Source organism: Cibotium barometz, chromosome 1 (genome assembly GCF_041138505.1).
Source record: "Cibotium barometz isolate CiBa-2024 chromosome 1, ASM4113850v1, whole genome shotgun sequence".
NCBI classification, from domain to species: domain Eukaryota; kingdom Viridiplantae; phylum Streptophyta; class Polypodiopsida; order Cyatheales; family Cibotiaceae; genus Cibotium; species Cibotium barometz.
In genome coordinates this window covers 57,416,056-57,428,287 of record NC_141046.1, presented here as the reverse complement: position 1 = coordinate 57,428,287, position 12,232 = coordinate 57,416,056, and positions in this window count along the sequence as shown.

Here is a 12,232-nt window from a genome sequence, read left to right as displayed (position 1 = left end):
AGCTGAAAACAAATGGAAAGGAGTCCTTATCTATGTACGCTAAGAAGTATTGGTACCTTTCTTTCTTCGATCCGAATATCAAAGAAAAGGAAAGCATAAATGGATTTGTGCAAAAGCTAGACAAAGAATTCATGCAAGTGGTCCAATGCATTATGGAAGGTGATGAAGACATTGCTCTCGATGAGATCTTATTATTTGGTGAGATTATTTTGCATGCCTACCTCGTCACTTAGTGGGAAATCTACAAGGAGTTCACTTCAGTCCAAATTTCTCATTAGAGACCATTACTTCCATGAAGACTCTTCAAGTGAATGATGATGCCGATGGGGAATGCCAAGAGATTTCTATGTATGCATTGGTGGCTGAAAATGAACCAATGGGGATAACCATGGGGATGCAAGTGTAGATGAGGATAATGAAGGAAAATTGCATGGTTCTCTTGATGAGAATGGTTATGGGAGTAGTGATGCTTGTGATGAGACTTTTCTCGATGAAGGGGATGACTATTATAGTAATATTCATGATGGTGAATTTCAAGAGGCCAACGTGTATTATGATCATGAAGATGAGATAAATGTTGAAGATCCATATGATGATAATGTGGATGATAGTGGGGAAGCGAATGATTGTGATCCATATGAGTACGATGCCTATGAGGACATCTATGGTGATGATCTACACACACACACACACACAGGTATATATATATAGATATATATATATATATATTGATGACTCATGTGAGAAATATGATGGTGGTTCATTGAATGGCCATGATACCCATGCCTCTAATGATGTGATGATGCACATCCTTTTAACCTCGGCATAAGTGTGAGAAAGAGCTTCATCGCTTACACTTTTCTTATGAGTATGAGTGGATTCATTTCCTTATCATCTAGGTGGATGATATACACATGATGGATATATGTGCGTTTATGCATCTACAAATGGGGTTAAGGGATATACATATTATGGATATAGGTACGTTTATGCATCTACATATGGGGTTAAGGGATATACATATTATGGATATAGGTACGTTTATGCATCTACATATGGGGTTAATGGATTTCCTTTTGACCCGAGCATTTTTGGTGGCTATCTTTCTTTGGTTGGGAAATGGCATGGATTCAAATTTGATCCGAGAATAAGACATTCCACATGATGAATGTGCATGGATTGAAGTTTGATTTGGGAATAAGACATTCCACATGATGAATGTGTTTGAGGGGTTAAATGGTGCTTGAAAACAGTGATATAACTTGCTGAATTTCGAAAATTCATTGTTTGGACAGCCCTATACCTTTTGTTGTTGGATGCAAAATCATGGAAGCTTCACAAGGTTCATATGCCATTATGGAGTATGTGATATGGCTTGATTCGAGGGCATTGGGTGTAGTTTACAACCCATATACATGTGCTTTTGGCTCCAACATACATGGCTCATGCATGAGCATGCTACTTAACATGAGTCCTTGATGGTATTCTCCATTCATACGAGATTGCACATGCATACCTAAGGTTTCAAGGACGAAAACTCTTGGGTGGGGATGGTTTATAAAAAATTTAAAAAGGGGCTTAAGTCAATTCGAGAACAAGACCAAGGGATCAAGGGTGAAAGGGGACAAGGGTTGGGACTAGTTTTGGCCATGCCCATGAACACTTTTAAGTGTGGTGTGAAAGGTTGGCGTAGTATATAAGGCAATATGGTTCCTAATCTCTTGGTAACCTGGACTAATCACTTTGCTAATAGAAAATTACCATTTCTTTCCCTAATCATAGGGTAATCATCCTAAGCTAGACTAATCCAAGGCTAAGCTAGGTTAATCCAAGGCTAATCTAGGGGTAGCTTTCTTTCATGCTTCAACTAGAGCTAGGGGCATGCAGGCAAAGCATAACACTCCTAGAGAAAACAAAGCCGCGATGAAGGGGGTCAACGGTTCTATGGCCAAAAGGTAAGACAAGGGCACCCAAGAGAGACACAATGAACACTGGCTAATGGTTATGTTATGCATCATCATTGAGCCTAAGAGCTCTATGTTGTTTGTTGACCATACTTCTTCTTTTTAGAGAGAGAAAATGCAGCAAAAAGAAGGTGCATGGGAGGCCATCAGAGCAAGCAACATCACCAAGCTTAAAAGAGCTCTCCATTTTGGAGTTCTAGAAGGAGCAGGAAGGTTGTGCCACCATAGCATCACGAGGTGAAAGGAAGAAGAAGCCACAGGACGCTGCCATATCATGAGGGGTAATATGAAGTAATAAATTTCTAAAATTCCAAAGCCCTAGATTTCCACCCCATTTCACATCTTGTCCTCTTGTCCACTCACATTGGGCATCTAACTTTTTTGCATCTTCACACTATGTCCAGCCCATTACCCTTCTTTTTTCAGGCCCATTACCTCTTTTTTCTAGCCATTGCTTTTCTACATTTTCTTGGACCTTGGGGTATTTCACATGTAGGTGTATGTTGAGGCTTGTTGGCACATTTTGGCATGTACATAGGGGCTGTTTACATGCAAGTCACTGATTTGAGCACTTTGGGTATTGTTTACATGACTTGTATTTTGTGGAGGTTATTCACACACGCGGATAGCAGTTAGTGGTGATTTTGGTTTGGATTTGGCATGCTTTTATACATGGTGCCCATGCATGTGGACAAGGAGGCTTATACAAAGGGTGTCTCCTAAAGAGCCTTGTAGCCCTTCGTTGTTGCTAATGCCTACCTCATCGCATGCATTTACAACATCAACATACCTCTTGTATGATTTCATTGGAAATAGCCATACGTATCTTCTTGCACGCAGATCCCTAATCATTTTAAGCACATGCTCCCTCGTTTTGTGAAAGAGCTCAAGAGCTCATGCTCCCTCGTTTTGTGAAAGAGCTCAAGAGCACATGCTCCCTCGTTTTGTGAAAGAGCTCATTGTAGCCGTATGTATTAACAACACCAAAATTATGAAATAACTCCATGATGCACCAAAATCCTGAGTCTTGGTCAAATTTGTCAACCCCTATCGAAATCCCTAATGACAAGAACCGATGTATCCCCGTGTCAGAAGATACGTATGGCTGTTTCCAATGAAATCATACAAGAGGTTTTCCAAAGTATCAGCAATGTTGATGTTGTTAATGCATGCGATGAGGTAGGCATTAGTACAAAGGGCTACAAGGCTCTTCATCAATTGCTAGGAGACACCCTTCGTATAATAAAGGTATCATGCACAACCTTTTCCTGCTACCAAAGAGGGTTCATCTAGCAAAGGGAGTGAGCAATGAAGATGTAAAATGTAGGATTTGGGATTACTACCACATCAATGATACACTTATCATTGCAACATGGGGAAAGAAGAAGATTGTGGATGGTAATGTTTCATTCAAATTAAATGAGTTCAACAACATTTTTGTTGAAATGCGAAAGCTAAAAAGGCAATTATATTGTTCTATGGTTTTCCTTGTGGATGTAAGTATCACAAGTAACCTTGTACGCATTAGGTCTGTGCTCATTTATAGGGAACGACTTAACATTTTGTTTGATTTTCGTGTTTTTTAGGTTCCAAGGTCTCCTTCGTGCTGAAGTTGGATGAGTGCCAGATTGTGAAGGGAAGAAGGCTAGAGAGAATGAGTGTCACACTCATGAACCACACTATGGTGGTAGCCTTTAAGTCTCCATCTACTACCACTGTTGTTGCAGAAGGGCCCGATGATGAGGTAGAGAGCACAGTTGATTTTAAAGAGCAAGGGCATGACAATATTTCACACACTAAACCATTGTTCAGTGTTCAATCAGAGAAAGATATATGGTGGTTATTAGGAGCATTTGAGGTTCCCAAGGAGACACACGAGGTGCTATCATGGGTCTTTGAGAGGTTGCCTTGGGTTAGTGATATGATAAAGTCACAAATAGGGGGTGAGAAGCTGGATGTTGATGGTTTAGGGAGCTTTGATGTTGATTGGCATCTTGGCAAGGATCTGATAAAGTGTATGCTGGGTTGCACTCAAGGTGCAAATACAACTCACCCATGCCCTTGGTGCATGCATGGATTGAAATAAAAAACCAAGAAGAAACGCAAGGGGACGGCCAATGGTGAAGAGGAATGCAAGGAAACAGGAAATTATGAGGGAGAGTGGGATGGTGGTGTCCTTTCATCACCTATGTTGGTGCCTCCAAACAGGGACTTAAGGGATAATAGTTGGAACCCCATAATTCCTTTCCCTATTAGGAATGTTCACTTTTGTACTTTGCATGCTTTCATGCGTATCTTTGACCGCCTCTTAAAGTGTCACATAGACCATGCGTTCACTATGCCTAATAAAACTCGACAGGATGAGGTGATTGCTAGAGTGGACTGCTTGGATGCAAACATTGATGTTTGTGTGAGCAAGTGTGGACAAATTTCAATAAGATAGTGCGGTTGATGAGTCAAAGCAGCACAACAGACAAAAATCGTAAATAATTTCAAGAAGAGTTGAAAAGCTTCATTGAAGCTGTGGTCCACACATGAGGTGAATTGAATATTGTGCATTACATGGTAATATAATACTTTTAAAGGTTTTGCAAAATACATTTCTTCTTCTAATATGAATGGTGGTTTTGTTTGCTATCTGCAGCACATCTTATACGCTCATGGTGAATATTTCATGAATGCCTATGGGGCTTGCTTGACATGTGGAGCACCCAAGGAATGGAGAAAAGTCATTACCGTGCAAGGGGAGTCTATTTCAAGAACACAAGACATGGAGGTGGCAGGACTCGATCAAACTATCTGTGGGATCCCACTGCCCCCTCTGCGCACCGGATTCCCGGATAGCGGAAGCAGCCCCCTCATGCGCGGGGCAGGGTTTCTCACTCGGGGCCTCGCCCACGAATGTCCGGGCACGAGACTAGACTGGTGGTCACTCCGAAAACCGAAACCAGGAAAATTTTCCATGCCCGGAAAGCGAGGACGATTCCACCTTTTTGAATTTATCTTAACGAGTTTTCTAACAAGATCACAATCTAAATTATCCTCTATCTGAATAAACCAAATAGAAGGAAACTATCACTGATATAATTTGATCATTTGAGCAATTCAACGCTTTTTTCCTAATCAAGATTAGGCACAACCGTTGATCCACTCAATCGAGAAATTTATCAGGGAATTAACTATCTACTCGAATCCTAGTATAATCCTAAGATTTTCTAGTTTGATTATTAAAACTCCACTGATTCCAGCCTAACCCCATCCGGCCCATGGGTTAGCCACCACCCTGCCACCACTGGAATCGATAGATCCAAACAAGTACTCACCCACCCATAATTGAAATGCCTTTCTTTACTTTAGCTTTAGAAAACAGATATGCACACACTCCTCTTTAAAACTTTAAAAAAATCCATTGACAAACAATTTACTGGTTACATATGTCATACTTCAAAATTTCCATTGAGTCTTTGTTTCTCACAAAACACTATCACTCTGGACTCTCCGTTGAGACCAGCGAGTCAACAACGAGATCCAGGTGATAGATTACAAAATAACATTGGTCTGTCATACAATATCTTCCTCGACATACGTATGGGTGTCCTCGGCACTGCGAGCCCGTGCATCGCCTGGTCAGAACCCTCCAAGATCCTCCTTAGGTGTCTTGGCACTTCACTCAGGGACCGCTTCGTCGGCCCTCATCCATCGTACCGGAAGCGCACCTTTTTAGCCATACCGAGGCTGGTTAAGACCTCAGTAGGCTTTGTCGCGTGAGCTGTCCCTCGAATACTCCCCGTCCTCGCCAGCTATATTACAACCAAACTTCCCTTAGATAAACATATATGCCAAATGCTCCCTCCAGCATTTTGGTGTAAGACAGTCTTTTAAGAAAACAGGGTTTCTATGCAAGTTTATAGTTCTGGTTTTGTTTGAATACCATGAATAAATCTTAAATCCGTATCCCAATACCTCTAGATCCAGGTCTGAATTCTAAATAGAATTCCTCGAATTCTGTTAACTTGATCCTCAGATCAAAATCAAAAGTCTTAACTAGTTTCAGATTCGGTGGGTGTTTTGAGTGCATTTTTCCTGAACTGATCACATCGTCATTGACGAAGGAATTAGGTCTTGGTCAATAGTCTGAATCAGAGTTTAGGTCTAGAAAGGTTCTTCCTAAACTATCTTTCTCGAAAGGTACTATTTCAATTTCTCTTTTTCTAAATTTCGTTCGATGAATATTTGCTTACAGATTTCTAAAACATGAATTTCTTATGAGGAATAAAATAATCATTTATCTCAATCTCCGACTTCGATAGTTTAATTGAATTTTCTCATTACCATCTCAATGAATATGAAACGGTAGCATTTCTTCTCACAGATTATCTACTTATTCATTTTTTCATTTTTTACGAAAATTGAACAGAGGATTAAGGAGAACCTTTATTTAATTATTATAAAGATTCTATATGCATCTAATTATGCATAAAATCCGATTCTGATGAAAGTCACACTTTTATCATTAAAAAAATCATTTATGGTGAAAATCACTCTTTTAATTTTAAAAAAATATCTTTTATGCACCCATTTATGCATAAAAACCATTTATGATGAAAATCACACTTTTAATATAAAAAATATCTTTTATGCACATGTTTATGCATAAAAATCATTTATGATGAAAGTAACACTTTTATAATAAAAAAATAATCTTTTATGCATACTTCTATGCATGAAAATCAAATATGATAAAAGTAACACTTTTATAATTAAAAAAAATCTTTTATGCATACTTCTATGCATGAAATTCAAATATGATAAAAGTAACACTTTTATAATAAAAAAATAATCTTTTATGCATACTTCTATGCATGAAATTCAAATATGATAAAAGTAACACTTTTATAATAAAAAAATAATCTTTTATGCATACTTCTATGCATAAAAATCAAATATGATAAAAGTAACACTTTTATAATAAAAAATAATCTTTTATGCATACTTCTATGCATGAAATTCAAATATGATAAAAGTAACACTTTTATAATTAAAAAAATAATCTTTTATGCATACTTCTATGCATGAAAATCAAATATGATAAAAGTAACACTCTTATAATAAAAAAATAATCTTTTATGCATACTTCTATGCATGAAAATCAAATATGATAAAAGTAACACTTTTATAATTAAAAAATAATCTTTTATGCATACTTCTATGCATGAAAGTCAAATATGATAAAAGTAACACTTTTATAATAAAAAAATAATCTTTTATGCATTAAAATCCATTTTGATGAAAGTAACACTTTCATAATAAAAGAAAATTAATCCTTTATGCATAAAAATCTATTTTTATGAAAGTAACACTTTCATAATAAAAGAAAATTATTCCTTTATGCATAAAAATCCATTTTGATGAAAGTAACACTTTCATAATAAAAGAAAATTATTCCTTTATGCATAAAAATCTATTTTGATGAAAGTAACACTTTCATAATAAAAGAAAATTATTCCTTTATGCACAAAAATCTATTTTGATGAAAGTAATACTTTCATAATAAAAGATAATTATTCCTTTATGCATAAAAATCTATTTTGATTAAAGTAACACTTTCATAATTAAAAAAAATTATTCTTTTATGCATAAAAATCTATTTTGATGAAAGTAACACTTTCATAATAAAAGAAAATTATTCCTTTATGCATAAAAATTAATAATAATCAATATGCATCTTCTATGCATGAAAATGACACTTTTAGAGTATAGAATTGATAGGAATTACTCTTTTAGCATAATAAAAGATAATTCTTATTTCCAAAAATTTCACCATAACCTCTTTTGTATGGGTGACCATTTTTCAATTTTTTCTACTTAATTTTGTCTTTAAAATTAACTCTAATTGATTTAAAGTAACCTATACTAATCAAAATTCACTTATAAAAGAGAAAACATTATAAAAGTTTAATTCCAACAATTATCACTTAACTAGGATAAAGAAGGGTTGATTCTAAGAAAAGAGAGGGGAAAAGCCTTTCGATCAAGGCAAAGCATCCATTTATCACTTCAAACAATCATAAACATTAGAAAAATATGAAATCAATAAAGAAAATTACAAAAAAACTCTACTTACATAATTTCTTGGAGCTTTCCTTTGGCTTGATGGTTTGAGGGTTCAACTCTTGTTTGTAACAAGAGTGGCCACCAATCTTTTAGAAGAAGGAAGGTCAAAAACTAATGAATTATTGAGTGTCAACAAAGGAGGAGAGGGCTTCTATTTATAGGAAAAAGTGAGCTTCTAACCAAGCCAACTGATTCTAGAATTTTCCAGATCAGTTTGGTCAATTTTTGACCATTTTTGGGTCAGTTTTGGTCACTTTTTGGGTCTAGTTGAAACATGAGAGAGGAGAGATAAAAATATCCCATTATTTGGGAGTTTAAAACTCATTCAAGCATGTGAAATAGGCGTCTCCTTCATGAGGGGAATTCCCCCATGCAGAGGTGTCAAAAATGCATCATTTCACCTAAATATCTCTCTTTTTTAACTATTAACCTTGTCCTTAGTCAACTCTTCATCTTATGTGAGTATTTACTCATTTTTGGGAGATTTTTCTTTTATTCTTTTATTTATCTCCTCCCTACATTTGGATGAATCTTATTGGTCCATAGGAACCTTAATTTAAAATTTCGAAAAAATCTTCACCCCCAGGATAATGTCTCTTGAACAGATTATACTTAATTTCTAATGCACCTTCTGAAAATCTTTTTGAACTTCTGTTTCAGGGAAACTTATTTTAATAAGATGAGAATTTTTTATATCCAAAAATATTTAATATCTGAATATTATCTCTCTAGAATATTTTCTCTCTCTAGGTCAAAACTGGTAGAAACAAAATCTTTTATATTTCTGAAGAGGGATTTGATTATAGGGGAAGATGCTGGACATCTTGAGAGCCTGGGGAGGAATCTTACATTCTCTCCCACTTGAAAAATGCGAGATGCCCTCATCTCGCAAACTGGGGGTAAAACCACAACAGATCGACTTCATTCTCCTAGGTGGCATCTTCAAAAGGATAGAACTTCCATTTTACCAATAATTCTCTGAGAATTCTGTTTTCCTGAGAATCTTTTCTAGAACATCAAGAATTTCTTCAGGTTGGAGTTCCATCTGCCCTTGGGTTGAAGAGATTAAGATTTCATCATCAAGCACATGATTTGGGCTTGGCACATATTTCTTTAGAAGGCTTACATGAAATACATTATGAACTTTGAGATGAGGAGGCAGAAGAAGCTCGTAGGCTAAGTCACCTACTTTCTTTGTAATCAGATATGGCCCACAATATCTGGGGGATAACTTCTTGTACTTCCCAAGAGATAAAGAACTTCTTTTGGGCCGTACTCGAGTGAAGACCATATCTACTTCTTTGAATTCTCTGTCTGTCCTCTTCTTATCTGCATACTACTTCTGTCGATCCTGGACAGCTTTAATATCTTTACTTTTACGAATTGCCTGCATCTACTGCTCCATGTCGTCAAGCATTTGTTTGGACATCTCGACCCTAATCAATGGGTTGGACCAAGTTAATGGAGTTAAGTAATCTTGTCCATACAAAGCTTTGAAAGGGCTCATCCCAATACTTCTGTGAAGAAGCATTGTAGGCGAACTTGACTAGGTGCAGATAGCTTAGCCACTTCTTGGGTTCCCTGCCCACAGTATGACCGAAGTATATCTTCGATTACTTGGTTTACCCTTTCAGTTTGACCATCGGTCTCAGGGTGATAAGCTGTGCTGAGATCCAAGAAAGTTTCCACTGCTTCAAAAAATGCAGTCCAGAACCTTGAAGTAAACTTGGGATCTCGATCACTTACTATTCTCCTGGGTAGGCCATGCAATCTGAAGATTTTTTTGAGGAACACTCTGGCCACATCCACTGCAGTGTAGGTTTCTTTTACTGGGATCAGATAGGCAACTTTGGTTAGTCTGTCAACTACCACGAAAATGGAGTTGTAACCTGATTGTACTGAAGGTAATCCAGTAATGAAGTCCATACTGATACATTCCCACTTCATCTGGGGGATGTCCACTAATGGATGTAACTTCCCAGGCATTTTTACTCTTTTAGCTTTGACTTTCTGGCATGTGTCAGGCATTGACGTACATGATTCAGTATATCCTTTTTCAGACCAAGCCAAAAGAAGCTTTTCTTTACAGACATGTAGGTTTTGATGAAACCTAGATGTCCTGCTATAAGGCTGTCATGGGCTTCATTCAAAATTTGACCCTTGGTTCCCTCATCATTGGGAATGCATAGCCTGCGATTATAATACATAATGCCATCATCCAGGCTATACCCTTGAACTCTGTTCAACTCCTGCGGAGTTTTGCTTTCCTGCATAAGTAGGGTAGCAATAGGGCCAAAGAATCTATCCTGCATGATCTTCTCACTTGCTTGAATAATCAAAGGATTTGATATTACAGTAATTGCAAGCAAGGAGGCTTTTCTGCTAAGGGCATCTGCTACCACATTTTCTTTGCCTAGGCGGTACTTGATTTCAAAATCAAATTCCTGCAGGGTCTGCATCCACCTTCTTTGGCGCATGTTGAGGTCCTTCTGAGTAAAGATCCACTTTAAGCGCTGATGATCTGTCATCAAAGTGAATCTTTTTCCCAGTAGGTAATGTCTCCACAACTTTAAGGCATAGACTACTGAAAGTAATTCCAGGTCGTGGGTGGACAGCATAATTCCTCTCATGCGTTCTGAGCTTTCGGAATTCATAGGCCACTGCATGACCTTCCTACATGAGTGCACCTCCCAGGGCAAAACCACTTGCGTCAGTTACTACCTCAAAGGGTAGAGAGAAATCTGGCAGCTTTAGAACGGGATTGGTTACCAAGGCGGTCTTCAGCTTATCAAAAGCACTCTGGCACTTGGCAGACCACTGAAATGGGGTTTTGTTTTTGAGAAGGTTAGTCAAGGGGGAAGCTATGAGAGCATACTTTGGTACAAAAATTCTATACCAACCAGTCAATCCCAAGAATCCTCTGACTTCTTTCACTGTCTTTGGTTCTGGCCAGTCTATGACTGCTTGGACTTTTGCGAAATCTGGAGAAATTCCATCTTTGGATACCAAAAAGCCCAAGTATTCAACATGGTCAGCAGAGAAAGTGCATTTGCTCTTTTTGGCAAAGAGTTGATGCTTCCTTAGAATCTCAAGAACTTTTCTAACATGAGTCTCATGGTCAGCTGCATTCCTTGAGTAAATCAGAATGTCATCAAAGAAAACTAGAACAAAATCATCCCAAGAATCCTCTGACTTCTTTCACTGTCTTTGGTTCCGGCCAATCTATGACTGCTTGGACTTTTGCGGAATCTGGAGAAATTCCATCTTTGGATACCAAAAAGCCCAAGTATTCAACGTGGTCAGCAGAGAAAGTGCATTTGCTCTTTTTGGCAAAGAGTTGATGCTTCCTTAGAATCTCAAGAACTTTTCTAACATGAGTCTCATGGTCAGCTGCATTCCTTGAGTAAATCAAAATGTCATCAAAGAAAACTAGAACAAAATCATCCAAGTATTCTCTGAGGATGTCCTGCATTAGGTGATTGAATGTAGCTGGGACATTAGTTAATCCAAATGGCATGACAGTAAATTCATAATGCCCATAGCGAGTATTGATGGCTATTTTTGGTATATCTTGATCATTGATCCTGATCTGGTAATACTCGGATTTGAGATCTATCTTTGTGAAGATTTGGGCTCCATTTAGCCTGTCCAGAAGCTCATCAATTCTTGGGATTAACTGTCAGCAGACCTCTATAGTCTACACAGAGTCTAAGCGTTCCATCTTTCTTTTTCTGAAAGAGAACTGGCTGTTACCATATTATAGTAGTGATGTGTGTGAACACACTTAGGACCGCCGGGGCACTTTTTCCCTCACTAGGAGGTTTTTTCCCCCGTGCATTGTATATACGCCCATTATCTTCTAGGGCTTGTCATCTTTCATTTTTGGCACTCATAATACACTACTGTGTTGTGCTCAAGCTTCCTCATCTTCTTGAAGTTGTGTGTGCATTCCTGCAACCCTAATTCCAACAATTGGTATCAGAGCAGGCTTCCTCCTCCCGGGCAGCATCACCGACACCTGCCGCTTCATCTCCTCCGATTGCAACGAGGTTTCACGAGCGTCTGCAAGTTAGTATATGCCGTGGGTGAGCCCGTAGGGCTCGGTCGTTTCAGAATTTTGATCTGAAGTCATTTCGCCCTCCGTTTTTGCATTC